A 15,035-nucleotide genomic window follows, 5' to 3' on the forward strand; every position below is an offset into this window, starting at 1 on the left:
TGGTACTGTTTTAAGTGTGGGAAAGATGGACACATTGCGAGGTCTTGTAGCGATGTACCTAATGCATTGCTTGTTGAAATGAAAAAGAAGGAATTGAGAGAGAAGCAGCGTTCTTGGGAAGCCCAGCACAGCTTCTCTAACTCTCCACATTTAAACTAGGATCAGTTTCTGTTGAGGGACAAACAGGAACTTGTCAACCATCACTTCACCACCAAGGAAAAAAACACAGATCGACGATACATTCGCATCTTGCACAGCAAGAAGTCAAACTGCCTAAAGGGTTGGTTGGTCCAAAATGTACAGCTAGTATCCGTGTAGCTGGTGTAGCTTGTAATTGCCTTCTAGATACGGGGTCACAGGTCAGCACTCTATCATTGTCGTTTTATCAGAAGAATTTGCCAAACCATACAATTTGGCCTTTGAACAATCTTCTAGAAGTTGAGGGTGCAAATGGTCAGTCTGTCCCATATTTGGGATATGTTGAAGTAAACATGACATTTCCTATGGCGATTACAGGGATCGAAACCAAAATTCTAACTCTAGCCTTAGTAGTTCCTGACCTTCGCTCAAATAGCCAACTGCCTATATTGATTGGAACGAACACCCTTGATGTACTATATGAGCAGTGCTGTGAAAGAACTATTAAAAATAGCTCAGCTCTCTATGGCTATAAGGGGATCCTGAAAGCTCTTAAGTTGAGAAGAAACCAGAACAGCAGTGGCAGACTTGGATGGGTGAAGTGGCGAAGCAACAAACAGAAGGTCATTCCCGCAGGTCAGAAAGTTCTCTTAGAAGGCTTTGCGTGTGTGAACTGCATAAACACTGAAAAGTGGGCATTATTAGAACAGCCACACTTGTCTTCTTTACCAGGTGGGCTTTTCCTGAGTAGCTGTCTTCTCTCTCTACCAACACACCCTCCATATAAGTTACCTGTTTTTTTAAAAAATGAGACCGACCATGATATGATTCTCCCTGCCAGTTGCATCATTGCTGACTTAAATATACCGCACTGTGTGATCAATGGCACTTTTGATAAAGGAAATCAGTGTAACAAGACTGATGGTTCACTAGCAACCACTTACAGTGCATCTGCTAGTCAAAAGAAAACAACTGAGAAGATTGAACTTACTTTTGATTTTGGTGACTCTCCACTACCTGAAGATTGGAAAACCAGAATTTCACTGAAATTGGGTGAGATGTCTGATGTTTTTGCATGTCATGATATGGATTTTGGACACACCTCTAAAGTGAAACATCACATTAAATTTAAAGATGAGACTCCTTTTAAACAGAGACCACGTCCAATCCACCCACAAGATCTTGAGGCTGTCCGGAAACATCTTCAGGAGCTGCTAGATGCAGATGTAATACGAGAATCTGAATCTCCATTCGCATCACCAATTGTGGTTGTTCGAAAGAAGAACGGAGATGTCAGGTTGTGCATTGATTATAGGAAACTGAATCTACAGACTATAAAAGATGCCTATGCACTACCAAACTTAGAAGAAACTTTCTCTGCTCTAACTGGATCTAAATGGTTTTCCGTTATGGATCTGAAATCAGGATATTACCAGATTGAGTTGGAAGAGTATGACAAGCCAAAATCTGCCTTTGTATGTCCCCTTGGATTCTGGGAATTTAATCGCATGCCTCAAGGAATAACGAACGCTCCTAGTACATTCCAACGTTTAATGGAGAAGTGTATGGGGGACATGAATTTGAAGGAGGTGTTGGTTTTCTTAGATGACCTCATTGTTTTCTCCGAGACACTGGAGGAACATGAAAATAGACTTCTACGTGTCCTACATCGTCTCAAGGAATATGGGTTGAAACTATCACCTGAGAAATGCAAGTTTTTCCAGACATCTGTACGTTATTTAGGACACATAGTGACCCAGAATGGAGTTGAAACTGATCCAGAGAAGGTGTGTGCTTTAAAAACCTGGCCACGGCCCAATAACTTGAAGGAATTAAGATCCTTCCTTGGATTCTCTGGTTATTATCGAAGGTTTGTGAATGATTATTCTAAGATAGTTAAACCTTTGAATGAGCTGACTTCTGGATACCCTCCCATCAGAAAAGGGAGTAAGAGGACAAAGCCAGGTTGTAAATACTTCAATCCCAAAGAGCTGTTTGCTGATCGCTGGACACCTGCTTGTCAACAAGTGTTTGATTCCATCATTGAAAAACTTACCTCTTCTGCTGTCCTTGGGTTTGCTGATCCAAGACTACCCTACATCCTCCATACAGATGCAAGCACAAGTGGGTTGGGAGATGCACTTTACCAGGAGCAAGAGGGACAGATGCGTGTCATTGCCTTTGCTAGTAGGGGATTGTCACGAAGCCCAGTATCCAGCCCATAAATTGGAATTCCTTGCCCTGAAATGGGCGGTAACAGAGAAATTTCATGATTACCTGTATGGTGCGCCTTTCTCTGTTATAACTGACAATAACCCGTTAACGTATATATTAACTTCTGCAAAGTTGGATGCAACCAGTTACCGACGGTTGGCTGCTCTTTCTACTTTTTCATTCGACATTAAGTATAGGACAGGAAAACAAAACATGGATGCAGATGGACTCTCAAGACGACCCCACAGGACCTTGGAGGATGACATTGATTCACAAGAACATAAGAAGAACATAAGAACATAAGAAAGTTTACAAACGAGAGGAGGCCATTCAGCCCATCTTGCTCGTTTGGTTGTTAGTAGCTTATTGATCCCAGAATCTCATCAAGCAGCTTCTTGAAGGATCCCAGGGTGTCAGCTTCAACAACATTACTGGGGAGTTGGTTCCAGACCCTCACAATTCTCTGTGTAAAAAAGTGCCTCCTATTTTCTGTTCTGAATGCCCCTTTATCTAATCTCCATTTATGACCCCTGGTCCTTTTTTCTTTTTTCAAGTCAAAGAAGTCCCCCGGGTTGACATTGTCTATACCTTTTAGGATTTTGAATGTTTGAATCAGATCGCCGCGTAGTCTTCTTTGTTCAAGACTGAATAGATTCAATTCTTTTAGCCTGTCTGCATACGACATGCCTTTTAAACCCGGGATAATTCTGGTTGCTCTTCTTTGCACTCTTTCTGGAGCAGCAATATCCTTTTTGTAACGAGGTGACCAGAACTGAACACAATATTCTAGGTGAGGTCTTACTACTGCATTGTAGAGTTTTAACATTACTTCCCTTGATTTAAATTCAACACTTCTCACAATATATCCAAGCATCTTGTTAGCCTTTTTTATAGCTTCCCCACATTGTCTAGATGAAGACATTTCTGAGTCAACATAAACTCCTAGGTCTTTTTCATAGTTCCCTTCTTCAATTTCACTATCTCCCATATGATATTTATAATGAACATTTTTATTGCCCGCATGCAATACCTTACACTTTTCTCTATTAAATTTCATTTGCCATGTGTCTGCCTAATTTTGAATGCGGTCTAGATCATTTTGAATGACCTTTGCTGCTTCAACAGTGTCTGCCACTCCTCCTATTTTTGTGTCGTCTGCAAATTTAACGAGTTTGCTTACTATATCAGAGTCTAAATCATTAATGTAGATTAGGAATAGCAGAGGACCTAATACTGATCCCTGTGGTACACCACTGGTTACCTCACTCCATTTCGAGGTTTCTCCTCTAATCAGTACTTTCTGTTTTCTACACGTTAACCACTCCCTAATCCATGTGCATGCATTTCCTTGAATCCCTACTGCGTTCAGTTTGAGAATTAATCTTTTATGCGGGACTTTGTCAAAAGCTTTCTGGAAATCTAAATAGACCATGTCGTATGCTTTGCAGTTGTCCATTTTCAATGTTGCATCCTCAAAAAAGTCAAGTAGGTTAGTTAGACATGATCTCCCTTTCCTAAAACCATGCTGGCTGTCTCCCAGGATATTGTTACCATATAGGTAATTTTCCATTTTGGATCTTATTATAGTTTCCATAAGTTTACATATAATAGAAGTCAGGCTTATTGGTCTGTAGTTACCTGGTTCAGTTTTGTCTCCCTTTTTGTGGATCGGTATTACGTTTGCTATTTTCCAGTCTGTCGGTACAACCCCTGTGTCAAGAGACTGTTGCATGATCTTGGTTAGCGGTTTGCAAATAACTTCTTTCATTTCTTTGAGTACTATTGGGAGGATCTCATCCGGCCCAGGGGATTTGTTTATTTTAAGAGCTCCTAGTCCCTTTAACACTTCTGCCTCTGTTATGCTAAAGTTATTTAAAACTGGATAGGTCGACATGTGGGGCATGTTGTCCGTGTCCTCCTTTGTAAAAACCTGTGAAAAGTAATCATTTAATATATTTGCTATTTTTTTTTCTTGATCTATGATTTTGCCATTTGTGTCTCTTAGACATTTAACCTCCTCTTTGAATGTTCTCTTGCTGTTATAATATTGGAAAAACATTTTGGAATTGGTTTTAGCCCCCTTAGCAATATTGATTTCTTTCTCTCTCTTGGCCTTTCTAACTTCCTTTTTGACTTGTGTTTGCAGTTCCAAGTACTCTTTCTGTGTGCTTTGTTTTTGGTCCCTTTTAAACGCTCTGTAAAGTGCCTTTTTCGCTGAATATTTTTTTTAATTGATCTATTAAACCATTTTGGCCATTTTGTTTTAGATTTAGATTTGTCTACTTTTGGGATGTAATTGTTTTGTGCCTCTAGTACTACATTTTTAAAAGACAGCCACCCTTTTTCTGTGGATGTTTTCTCTATTTTACTCCAATCTACTTCTGTTAGTCTCTGTTTCATACCTTCATAGTTTGCTTTTCTAAAATTGTAAACCTTAGCTTTAGTCATTACTTTTGGGGTTTTAAAAAATATTTCAAATGAGACCATGTTGTGGTCTGAGTTTGCCAATGGCTCTCTGACCTCTGTTTTAGTTATTCTGTCTTCATTATTTGAAAAGACTAAATCAAGGCATGCCTCCCCTCTAGTCGGTGCCTTGACAAATTGCGTTAGGAAGCAGTCATTTGTCATTTCCACCATTTCAATTTCGTCCATCGTGCCCCCCATTGGGTTTTCCCATTTTATATGGGGGAAGTTGAAATCCCCCATTAGTATGGCTTCTCCTTTTCTACACGCATTTCTAATGTCATTGTACAACAGATTATTTTGCTCAGCGTCTGAATTTGGCGGTCTATAGCATGCTCCTATTATTATGCCCTTTGAATTTGTGTCCATTATTCTGACCCATATTGATTCTGCATTGTTTTCTTTGTCCTGATTTAACACCTGGGCTTCAAGGCTATTTCTTATGTATAGCGCTACCCCTCCGCCTCTTCTGTCCTGCCTGTCTTTCCTATACAGTGTGTACCCACTAATATTATATTCGTCTCCATCACTCTCAGACAACTAAGTTTCTGTAACACCTATCACATCATAGTTACTTGTTAGTGCAGTAGCTTCAAGTTCTAACATTTTGTTTCTGAGACTTCTAGCATTAAGATAAATACATTTAATAGTGGTCTTACCTGAGTTGTTGCCCTTGTTTTGATGTGGTCTCCCTTCTGTTTTTTTGTTTTCTCCCCCCTTCCTTTCTAGTTTAAATGCTTCTGTACCACCTGAAGGATCCTTTCTCAGAGTAGATTGGTTCCCTTTCTGTTTAAGTGCAGTCCGTCCCACCTGTATAGATAGTCCTTGTTGTAGAAAGTGCTCCAATGTTCAAGAAAGGTGAAGCCTTCCTGTGTACACCATGATTTCAGCCATGCATTATGATTTTGTATTTCCAGCTGTCCATATGGTCCTTTGCAAGGCGCCGGCAGTATCCCAGAAAATACCACAGTTTTGGTCTTGTCTTTTAATTTCCTTCCTAGCTCTCTGAATTTGTTTTGCAGGGATCTTGGCCTGTCTCTTCCAATGTTGTTTGTACCACTGTGGACGACTACTACCGGGTCATCTCCTGTTCGTTCTAGGAGCCTGTCCACGTTCTCAGTGATGTGCTTGACAGAGGCTCCTGGAAGGCAGCACACTGTTGTAGTAAGGGGGTCCAAACTGCGAACTGAACTTGCTGTGTTTCTCAGTATGGAGTCCCCAACAATCATGACCTCCCTTCTTTTTGCTGGCTGGTCAGCACTGTTCATAGGGTCCTGGGTGTTGTTTCTTTCATTCTCTTGATGTTGGTTTTGGTCATCTAAGTGTTGAAGTGGCTCAAATGTGTTGGATGTCTGGATTTCTGGTGGTTGTGTTTGACGAAGTTTCTTTTTTTCCCTGCTTCTGCCTATCTGAACCCAGCTGTTTCGACTCTCTTCCATCTCCCTGGTGGCTTTCAGTCTGCTCGGGGTGCAGACTTCCATGAATTGTGGGTGTGTCAGCTCCTCAAGCTCCTGTTGCTGTCTCATTTCCTCCATCTCCTTTTCTAGCAGGCTTAATCGCTGAAGCAAGTCCTGGATGGTGCGGCACTTTACACAAACTTGGTTGAGCTCTGTTGGGTTTTCTCGGATTTCCCACATCATGCAGTTGTCACAGATTACTGGCTTGAAGATCATTTTTTTGTTTAATGTAGCTTCTGCAGCTGTCAACCTGCTTTCAAACTGCTCCTAACTGCGCTGTACTTGTCCACGACTGTACTTCTCCCACGATGTCGCTTCCACACGCTGTCGCTTGGAAGACTGCCTGCCTTTTGTTTGTTTGTGTCTGTGCTGCGTGCTCTGCTCCTCCCCCGTGTCCCAGAATGCCGCGGGATTTGAATCAGCTGCTCCAAGTTTCAGCTTATCAGAAAAATACACGCAGCTGCAAGGCTTTAAACTGCAATGCTTTTTCTGAATTCTGCTGAATTCTGTCACAAGAAGTGACAGAATTCAGCAGTTTACATCCCATCATTTGAGTCCACCAGAGAATGTGAAACTCTTTACGCAAGATGCAATTAGAGCAGTGTGTGATAGACATACCCTTCAGAGAAATGGGGATACAGAAGAAAAGTTTAAACTTATCTTAGTTGAATCCCTTGCTCTTGAACCAGAAGCAGTCCCTGATTGTTTTGATCAAGATGGAGTTAGTGATGACTCTACCAAGGATGTCAAATGTAGATTTGGTTCAGCAACAAAAAGAGGACCCAGTTATTGGAAGAGTTATCGCCTTAATTGAGTCTGGGAATACATTTCCCATAACCTTAAAGTATGAGTCCCCTGATTTGCAATTAATTTTGAGACAACGGAATCGTCTGGAATTGAAACATGGCATATTGTATAGAAGACGTCTGGATGGAAAAGAAGTTTCCTATCAACTTGTTCTACCTGAAAAGTTGAGATCAAGGGTGTTGGAGAGCTTACATGATGAAATGGGACATATGGGTATTGAACAAACTCTTGACCTCGTTAGATCAAGGTTCTATTGGCCGAGGATGGCTGCAGCTGTGGAACAAAAGGTGAAAACTTGTGGTCGATGTGTGAGGAGAAAAGCTCATCCTGAAAAAGCTGCACCTCTGGTGAACATTCGTACCACCAGACCGCTAGAATTAGTTTGTATGGACTTTTTGTCATTGGAGCCTGACAATCGTGACACTAGAAATATTTTGGTCATAACTGACAATTTTAGAAAGTATGCTGTTGCCATCCCCACCAGAGATCAAAAGGCAGCAACTGTAGCTAGGAGTCTTTGGGACCATTTCGTTGTTCACTATGGTTTTCCTGAACGTCTACATAGTGACCAAGGATGAGAGTTTGAATCCCATACTATACGTGAACTGTGTGCACTTGCTGGAATACGGAAAGTAAGAACCACACCATACCATCCGAGAGGGAATCCTGTAGAGCGTTTTAATAGGACGCTTCTGAGTATGCTAGGGACTTTGAAGGAAAAAGAGAAAGCACACTGGCATGATTTTGCGAAACCATTAGTCCATGCCTATAACTGCACGAGGAATGAGGTGACTGGATTCTCGCCATATGAACTGATTTGTGGAAGACAGCCCAGGTTGCCCATTGACATCGCGTTTGGCCTACAGCCAAGAGGAGTGGAACTCAAGTCACACTCGCAGTATGTTAAAAATCTGAGATCATATTTGGAAGAAAGCTACCACATTGCCACAGAGAATGCTTTGAAATCAGCCAAAACGAACAAGAAAAGATTTGATAAACTAGTCCGAGAGTCTACTTTGCAAGTAGGAGATAGGATCCTGGTCCGTAATGTCAGTTTACGTGGAAAACAAAAGATTGCAGACAGATGGGGAGCTGACATCCATGTTGTTGTAAAACAAATGGGTGAATTACCGGTGTATGTGGTTCGACCAGAGAATAAAGACGGGCCTCTCCGAACTCTTCACAGAGATCTTCTGCTACCCTGTGGGTTTTTGCCTGCACTAGAAGAGAAAGAAACCACCTCTGGGAAGACACCGGTTAGACGACCAAGGACGCGGCAGAATCCTTTCCAGGATGGAGAAAATGAGCCGCTACATGTGGAATCTGAGGATGAAGATGAATACCCATTGTATTTGCACAAAAATCCCTCAATGAGAGATACAAGAATCATTCAAGTTCATGATTTCTATGACCCAGATAGACCTACAGCTGTACCGATCTCTAGAGAAGAACAAGCGCATGCTGCGGACTCGGATGACCCGTTGCCCTGTACAGGTTCAAGTTTAAACACGTATGCTGAAAGCTTTCATCCAAATGCTGCTGAAGAGAGAGAAGACATTGGAGACTTACCTGAAGTGAACCCAACTTCTGCTGAAGAGAGAGAAGATGACACTGGAAACTTGCCTGATATGAATCCAACTAATGATGAGGAGCAAGAAGTTACAGGAAACTAACTGGAAGGCTTAACTGATGTGAATCCAAGTGATGATGATAAAAGAGAAGAGTTTAATGGAACAAGAAACATAGCCATAGAAATTGAGACAAAGAATACAGAAGAGAATAATCCACCTTGCTGGGACGTTAATGACACTTCTGTACGTCGATCCATGAGGTCGCACAGAGTGCCAGATCGCCTTTGAGTACCAAGAACTAGGGAATCCCCTTTCCTCAGTCATACAGTGTTTATTTCATGGATTGAGCACAGATATTATAAACTCATTAAATGGGTCCGAACATCCTACACTTATAAAGAATCTGATTCCTGATGCCTACCAGGTTGTTTAGGTAATTGCCATGTGAAAATGGGACTCACATATATTCAAGAGGGGAGGATGTAACCCTGTTACAATTCTTATGTACAGAAGGCAATGGGATTAGGAAATGAGTGTTAACAGGAAGTCCCGCCTTGATTGACGGTAGACACCCTGAGAAGGAGATGAGAGCGTCCATTTTGTAAAAGTCGCATGGGGAACTCGAGATTCTTGATTGCTGGACCAACTAAAGTTTATCTCACTCTAAAAATCTTTTGAAGAAGTCTTTAGACCAGAGACCGATGACGATTTTCTTTTAAAGAGAAAAAAAACCCTGTTGAATTCTCCTGCAAAGGAGTGCCGAGCCTAACTTATTGAAGATACACTGAAGATTTCTACCCTGGAATTTTTTTTTTTTTTTTCCCTTTTTCTGGAATTTCTTTTGGATTTCAAAGGACTGTTTTCATTCTTCTCGAAGTTCTACAGAGTGGTAGGAATATCGACTCACACTACATACACACCAACAAGGACATTGGTTTTAATTAGAACTTCTTATTTCAAACTAACTGTATTATTTTAGACAAGAGGTACTGAATTTATGTTTATATGTGTGACAGGATTGACCAAGGTTTGAGACTCAGAGACAGTTTGAAGTTCAAAAATAAAGTTTTTAATAAACACAAATACAAAATAAACCAGCACAAGGGCCAAACAAAAAGGTTTTAAACATAAAATACAAACACAAAACAAAAACTTACAAAATAAAGTTTCCAGGCTGGGCGTTGCCTTCACTGGAACAGAAAAACAGGAACTCTCCTTACAACTCTCCCTCCTCCTAGCCAGGGCCTCTCCCCTGGCTTTTATCCCCTGTGGCTGGAGCCCAATTATTCAATAATTGCTGATTAGTCAATTAGGGCTCCAGCCACATTCTCACATGTTTTTCTGGCAGGGAGGAATTTTAACCCCCTCCCTGCCAGTCCCAACCATGATCATAAAGACGGGGCAGTCCCCCGTCACATATCCCCCCCCTTGTGCCAAGCACAACATGGCCTAAATGGCCACCTCCCCCCTCAGTCTCAGTCCCGGAAGAGGGGGAAGCACAGTGTCCATGGGGGTGGCCATGGTGGGACGTCCGGCACCACCCAATTCTTCGTGGCCAGCAGCTCCCTCTTCCGGGGCTCCGGCCACACACCATCTTGCCGCGAAAGTGCAGCTGGGGGAGCAGGTCTCCTGACCTCCCTCCCCCTCTTCATGGTCAGCAACTCCCCTCCGTGGGGCTCCGGCCATAGTGTAGCGACCCCAGGCGAAACAGGATCCCTGGCAACCCCAGGCGACGGCAGCAGCAGCGGACCCTCGGGAGGCGACGGCAGCAGCAGCGGACCCTCGGGAGGCGACGGCAGCAGCAGCGGACCCTCGGGAGGCGATGGCAGCAGCAGCGGACCCTCGGGAGGCGGAGACGGGAACGGCGGCCCGGCTCCCTCTGGTGGCGGAGGCGGGAACGGCGGCCCGGCTCCCTCTGCTGGCGGAGACGGGAACGGCGGCCCGGCTCCCTCTGCTGGCGGAGACGGGAACGGCTGCCCGGCTCCCTCTGCTGGCGGAGACGGGAACGGCGGCCCGGCTCCCTCTGCTGGCGGAGACGGGAACGGCGGCCCGGCTCCCTCTGCTGGCGGAGACGGGAACGGCAACTCGTCTCCCTCTGCTGGCGGAGGCGGGAACGGCGGCTCGTCTCCCTCTGCTGGCGGAGGCGGGAACGGCGGCTCGTCTCCCTCTGCTGGCGGAGGCGGGAACGGCGGCTCGTCTCTCTCTGCTGGCGGAGGCGGGAACGGCGGCTCGTCTCCCTCTGCTGGCGGAGGCGGGAACGGCGGCTCGTCTCCCTCTGCTGGCGGAGGCGGGAACGGCAGCTCGTCTCCCTCTGCTGGCGGAGGCGGGAACGGCAGCTCGTCTCCCTCTGCTGGCGGAGGCGGGAACAGCCTGTATTCTTCCCCTACAGGTCCATTCAGCCCTAGGCCTGTGGGCTTCCCCTTCTCGGGTCGTGGACGCACCGACTCCTCCCGCTCGGGCCGTGGACGCACCGACTCCTCCCTCTCGGGCCGTGGACGCACCGACTCCTCCCTCTCGGGCCGTGGATGCACCGACTCCTCCCGCTCAGGCTCCTCCCCCTCGGGCTGTGGACGTTCGGGCTCCTCCCTCTCGGGCTGTGGACGTTCGGGCTCCTCCCTCTCGGGCTGTGGACGTTCGGGCTCCTCCCTCTCGGGCTGTGGACGTTCGGGCTCCTCCCTCTCGGGCTGTGGACGTTCGGGCTCCCCCTCTCTGGGCGACGGCAGCGGCTCCCCCTCTCTGGGCGACGGCAGCGGCCCCCATTCTGGCTCTCAGGACGGCAGCTCCTCCCCTTCTAGCTCTCAGGACGGCGGCTCCTCCCCTTCTGGCTCTCGGGACGGCGGCTCCTCCCCTTCTGGCTCTCGGGACGGCGGCTCCTCCCCTTCTGGCTCTCGGGACGGCGGCTCCTCCCCTTCTGGCTCTCGGGACGGCAGCTCCTCCACTTCTGGCTCTCGGGACGGCAGCTCCTCCCCTTCTGGCTCTCGGGACGACGGCTCCATCCCTTCTGGCTCTCGGGACAGCGGCTCCTCCCCTTCTGGCTCTCGGGACAGCGGCTCCTCCCCTTCTGGCTCTCGGGACAGCGGCTCCTCCCCTTCTGGCTCTCGGGACAGCGGCTCACCCCTCTCTGGCTCTCGGGACAGCGGCTCACCCCTCTCTGGCTCTCGGGACAACAACTCACCCCTCTCTGGCTCTCGGGACGACAGCTCCACCTTCTTTATTGGAATGACTGGGGCATCTCCCATATCTACCGCCAGGTAATTAACGACCATCAAGGCCAGCTCTGCGAAGGACGCCGGGTGATGCTGTTCCTCCCACTTTTCCCACCTCCCCCCATCTCGACGCCACAGCGTGTTGATAACTATGGGGAGGTCGTGGAAGATGTCCGCCTCAGGGTGCATCAACCAGTCCCATATTTCCTGGGATGGTGGTAAAGGCGGTGATGTAGGAAGTGGTGGGGTGGCTGCCGAGGACAGGGTTTGCAGCTGCTCCTGGTCCCGATTGTGGGGGCATCCTGCCCAGTTGTGGCCATCCACCTCACAGTACCCACACCAGTCAGCTGGTAGCCCATCTGGACAGGACCTCCACCGATGATCCTCCTTCCCGCACCAGGAACACCACGGGAAGAGCCTCGCTGGGTCCTCCAGCTGGGGTGGCTGTTGTTGCAGCAGCCTACATTTCTTCGGCTGCTGCATCTCCTGCCTTTGCCGCTGTCTGCTCTTCTTCCCCATTTAAATTAAGGTTTCCAAAGAAAATAACTCCCAAAATTCAAGAAAAAAAAAAAATACTGCTCTGAGCCTCCAGGTGGCGCTATCCCGTTTCTGACACCAACTGTGACAGGATTGACAGAGGTTTGAGACTCAGAGACAGTTTGAAGTTCAAAAATAAAGTTTTTAATAAACACAAATACAAAATAAACCAGCACAAGGGCCAAACAAAAAGGTTTTAAACATAAAATACAAACACAAAACAAAAACTTACAAAATAAAGTTTCCAGGCTGGGCGTTGCCTTCACTGGAACAGAAAAACAGCACATACAAACACACTCTTGCTTCTAGAACTCTCCTTACAACTCTCCCTCCTCCTAGCCAGGGCCTCTCCCCTGGCTTTTATCCCCTGTGGCTGGAGCCCAATTATTCAATAATTGCTGATTAGTCAATTAGGGCTCCAGCCACATTCTCACATGTTTTTCTGGCAGGGAGGAATTTTAACCCCCTCCCTGCCAGTCCCAACCATGATCATAAAGACGGGGCAGTCCCCCGTCACATATCCCCCCCCTTGTGCCAAGCACAACATGGCCTAAATGGCCACCTCCCCCCTCAGTCTCAGTCCCGGAAGAGGGGGAAGCACAGTATCCATGGGGGTGGACATGGTGGGACGTCCGGCACCACCCAATTCTTCGTGGCCAGCAGCTCCCTCTTCCGGGGCTCCGGCCACACACCATCTTGCCGCGAAAGTGCAGCAGGGGGAGCAGGTCTCCTGACCTCCCTCCCCCTCTTCATGGTCAGCAACTCCCCTCCGTGGGGCTCCGGCCATAGTGTAGCGACCCCAGGCGAAACAGGATCCCTGGCAGTCCCCCGTCACAATATGGTACACCTTTCTGTCTTAATAAATGTATGCTAGCTGTTAAAAAAACACACTGAACATTCTTTTGTGAATTTCTCGTTATACTAACCGTTCATACGAATCTAGAATTATAAGTAGCCAAAGGTGGGTTACATAAGCAATGTTGGGCTTGCTTAGAACTTGGATGGTAGACCACCTGGGAATATCAGGTGCTGCAGGCATTACATTTTACAATTGAAATGTGTGGAGGACAAAAGGAAATTTCAGAGGAATCACCACCCGGTTCACCGAACATTAAAGCAAAACTGCAATTGCCTGCGGCCACACCACCTTGAATAAGCCTGATCTCGTCTGATCTCAGAAGCTAAGCAATGTTGGGCTTGGTTAGTACTTGGATGGGAGACTACCTGGGAACATCAAGTGCTGCAGGCATTACATTTTACAATTGAAATGTGTGGAGGACAAAAAGAAATTTTGGAGGAATCACCCCCAGCTCACTAAACATAAAAGTCATGAAAGCAGAAATGCAATCGCCTGCGGCCACACCACCTTGAATAAGCCTGATCTCGTCTGATCTCAGCAGCTAAGCAATGTTGGGCTTGGTTAGTACTTGGATGGGAGACCACCTGGGAATATCAAGTGCTCCAGGCATTACATTTTTGTAATTACATTTTACAATTGAAATGTGTGGAGGACAAAAGGAAATTTTGGAGGAATCACCCCCAGCTCACTAAACATAAAAGTCATGAAAGCAGAAATGCAATCGCCTGCGGCCACACCACCTTGAATAAGCCTGATCTTGTCTGATCTCAGAAGCTAAGCAATGTTGGGCTTGGTTAGTACTTGGATGGGAGCCCACCTGGGAATATCAAGTGCTCCAGGCATTACATTTTTGTAATTACATTTTACAATTGAAATGTGTTCAGGACAAAAGGAAATTTTGGAGGAATCACCCCCAGCTCACCGAACATAAAAGTCATGAAAGCAAAACTGCAATTGCCTGCGGCCACACCATCTTGAATAAGCCTGATCTCGTCTGATCTCAGAAGCTAAGCAATGTTGGGCTTGGTTAGTACTTGGATGGGAGCCCACCTGGGAATATCAAGTGCTCCAGGCATTACATTTTTGTAATTACATTTTACAATTGAAATGTGTGGAGGACAAAAGGAAATTTTGGAGGAATCACCCCCAGCTCACTAAACATAAAAGTCATGAAAGCAGAAATGCAATCGCCTGCGGCCACACCACCTTGAATAAGCCTGATCTCGTCTGATCTCAGAAGCTAAGCAATGTTGGGCTTGGTTAGTACTTGGATGGGAGACCACCTGGGAATATCAAGTGCTGCAGGCATTACATTTTACAATTGAAATGTGTGGACAAAAGGAAATTTTGGAGGAATCACCCCCAGCTCACTAAACATAAAAGTCATGAAAGCAGAAACGCAATCGCCTGCGGCCACACCACCTTGAATAAGCCTGATCTCGTCTGATCTCAGAAGCTAAGCAATGTTTGGCTTGGTTAGTACTTGGATGGGAGACCACCTGGGAATATCAAGTGCTGCAGGCATTACATTTTACAATTGAAATGTGTGGAGGACAAAAGGAAATTTTGGAGGAATCACCCCCAGCTCACTAAACATAAAAGTCATGAAAGCAGAAATGCAACCGCCTGCGGCCACACCACCTTGAATAAGCCTGATCTCGTCTGATCTCAGAAGCTAAGCAATGTTGGGCTTGGTTAGTACTTGGATGGGAGACCACCTGGGAATATCAAGTGCTGCAGGCATTACATTTTACAATTGAAATGTGTGGAGGACAAAAGGAAA

General features: G+C 46.1%; 4 non-coding genes and 3 pseudogenes across 4 annotated transcripts; all 7 read left to right on the forward strand.

The window, feature by feature from the left end:
• The first annotated feature begins 13,523 nt into the window (after positions 1-13,523).
• LOC131711437 (5S ribosomal RNA) lies at positions 13,524-13,642 on the forward strand. Its single transcript, XR_009313320.1, has one exon. It is a non-coding gene; the product is annotated as a 5S ribosomal RNA (ribosomal RNA).
• A 100-nt stretch (positions 13,643-13,742) lies between these two features.
• Positions 13,743-13,861, forward strand: LOC131713356 (5S ribosomal RNA; annotated as a pseudogene).
• A 114-nt stretch (positions 13,862-13,975) lies between these two features.
• LOC131714199 (5S ribosomal RNA) lies at positions 13,976-14,094 on the forward strand (annotated as a pseudogene).
• Positions 14,095-14,208: 114 nt separating this feature from the next.
• On the forward strand, positions 14,209-14,327 carry LOC131714016 (5S ribosomal RNA; annotated as a pseudogene).
• Positions 14,328-14,441: 114 nt separating this feature from the next.
• On the forward strand, positions 14,442-14,560 carry LOC131715264 (5S ribosomal RNA). The gene has a single exon (XR_009315305.1). It is a non-coding gene; the product is annotated as a 5S ribosomal RNA (ribosomal RNA).
• Positions 14,561-14,657: 97 nt separating this feature from the next.
• LOC131712556 (5S ribosomal RNA) lies at positions 14,658-14,776 on the forward strand. Its single transcript, XR_009314447.1, has one exon. It is a non-coding gene; the product is annotated as a 5S ribosomal RNA (ribosomal RNA).
• A 100-nt stretch (positions 14,777-14,876) lies between these two features.
• Positions 14,877-14,995, forward strand: LOC131715275 (5S ribosomal RNA). Its single transcript, XR_009315306.1, has one exon. It is a non-coding gene; the product is annotated as a 5S ribosomal RNA (ribosomal RNA).
• Positions 14,996-15,035: the final 40 nt, after the last annotated feature.

This window comes from Acipenser ruthenus, chromosome 44 (assembly GCF_902713425.1).
Source record: "Acipenser ruthenus chromosome 44, fAciRut3.2 maternal haplotype, whole genome shotgun sequence".
Lineage (NCBI taxonomy): Eukaryota > Metazoa > Chordata > Actinopteri > Acipenseriformes > Acipenseridae > Acipenser > Acipenser ruthenus.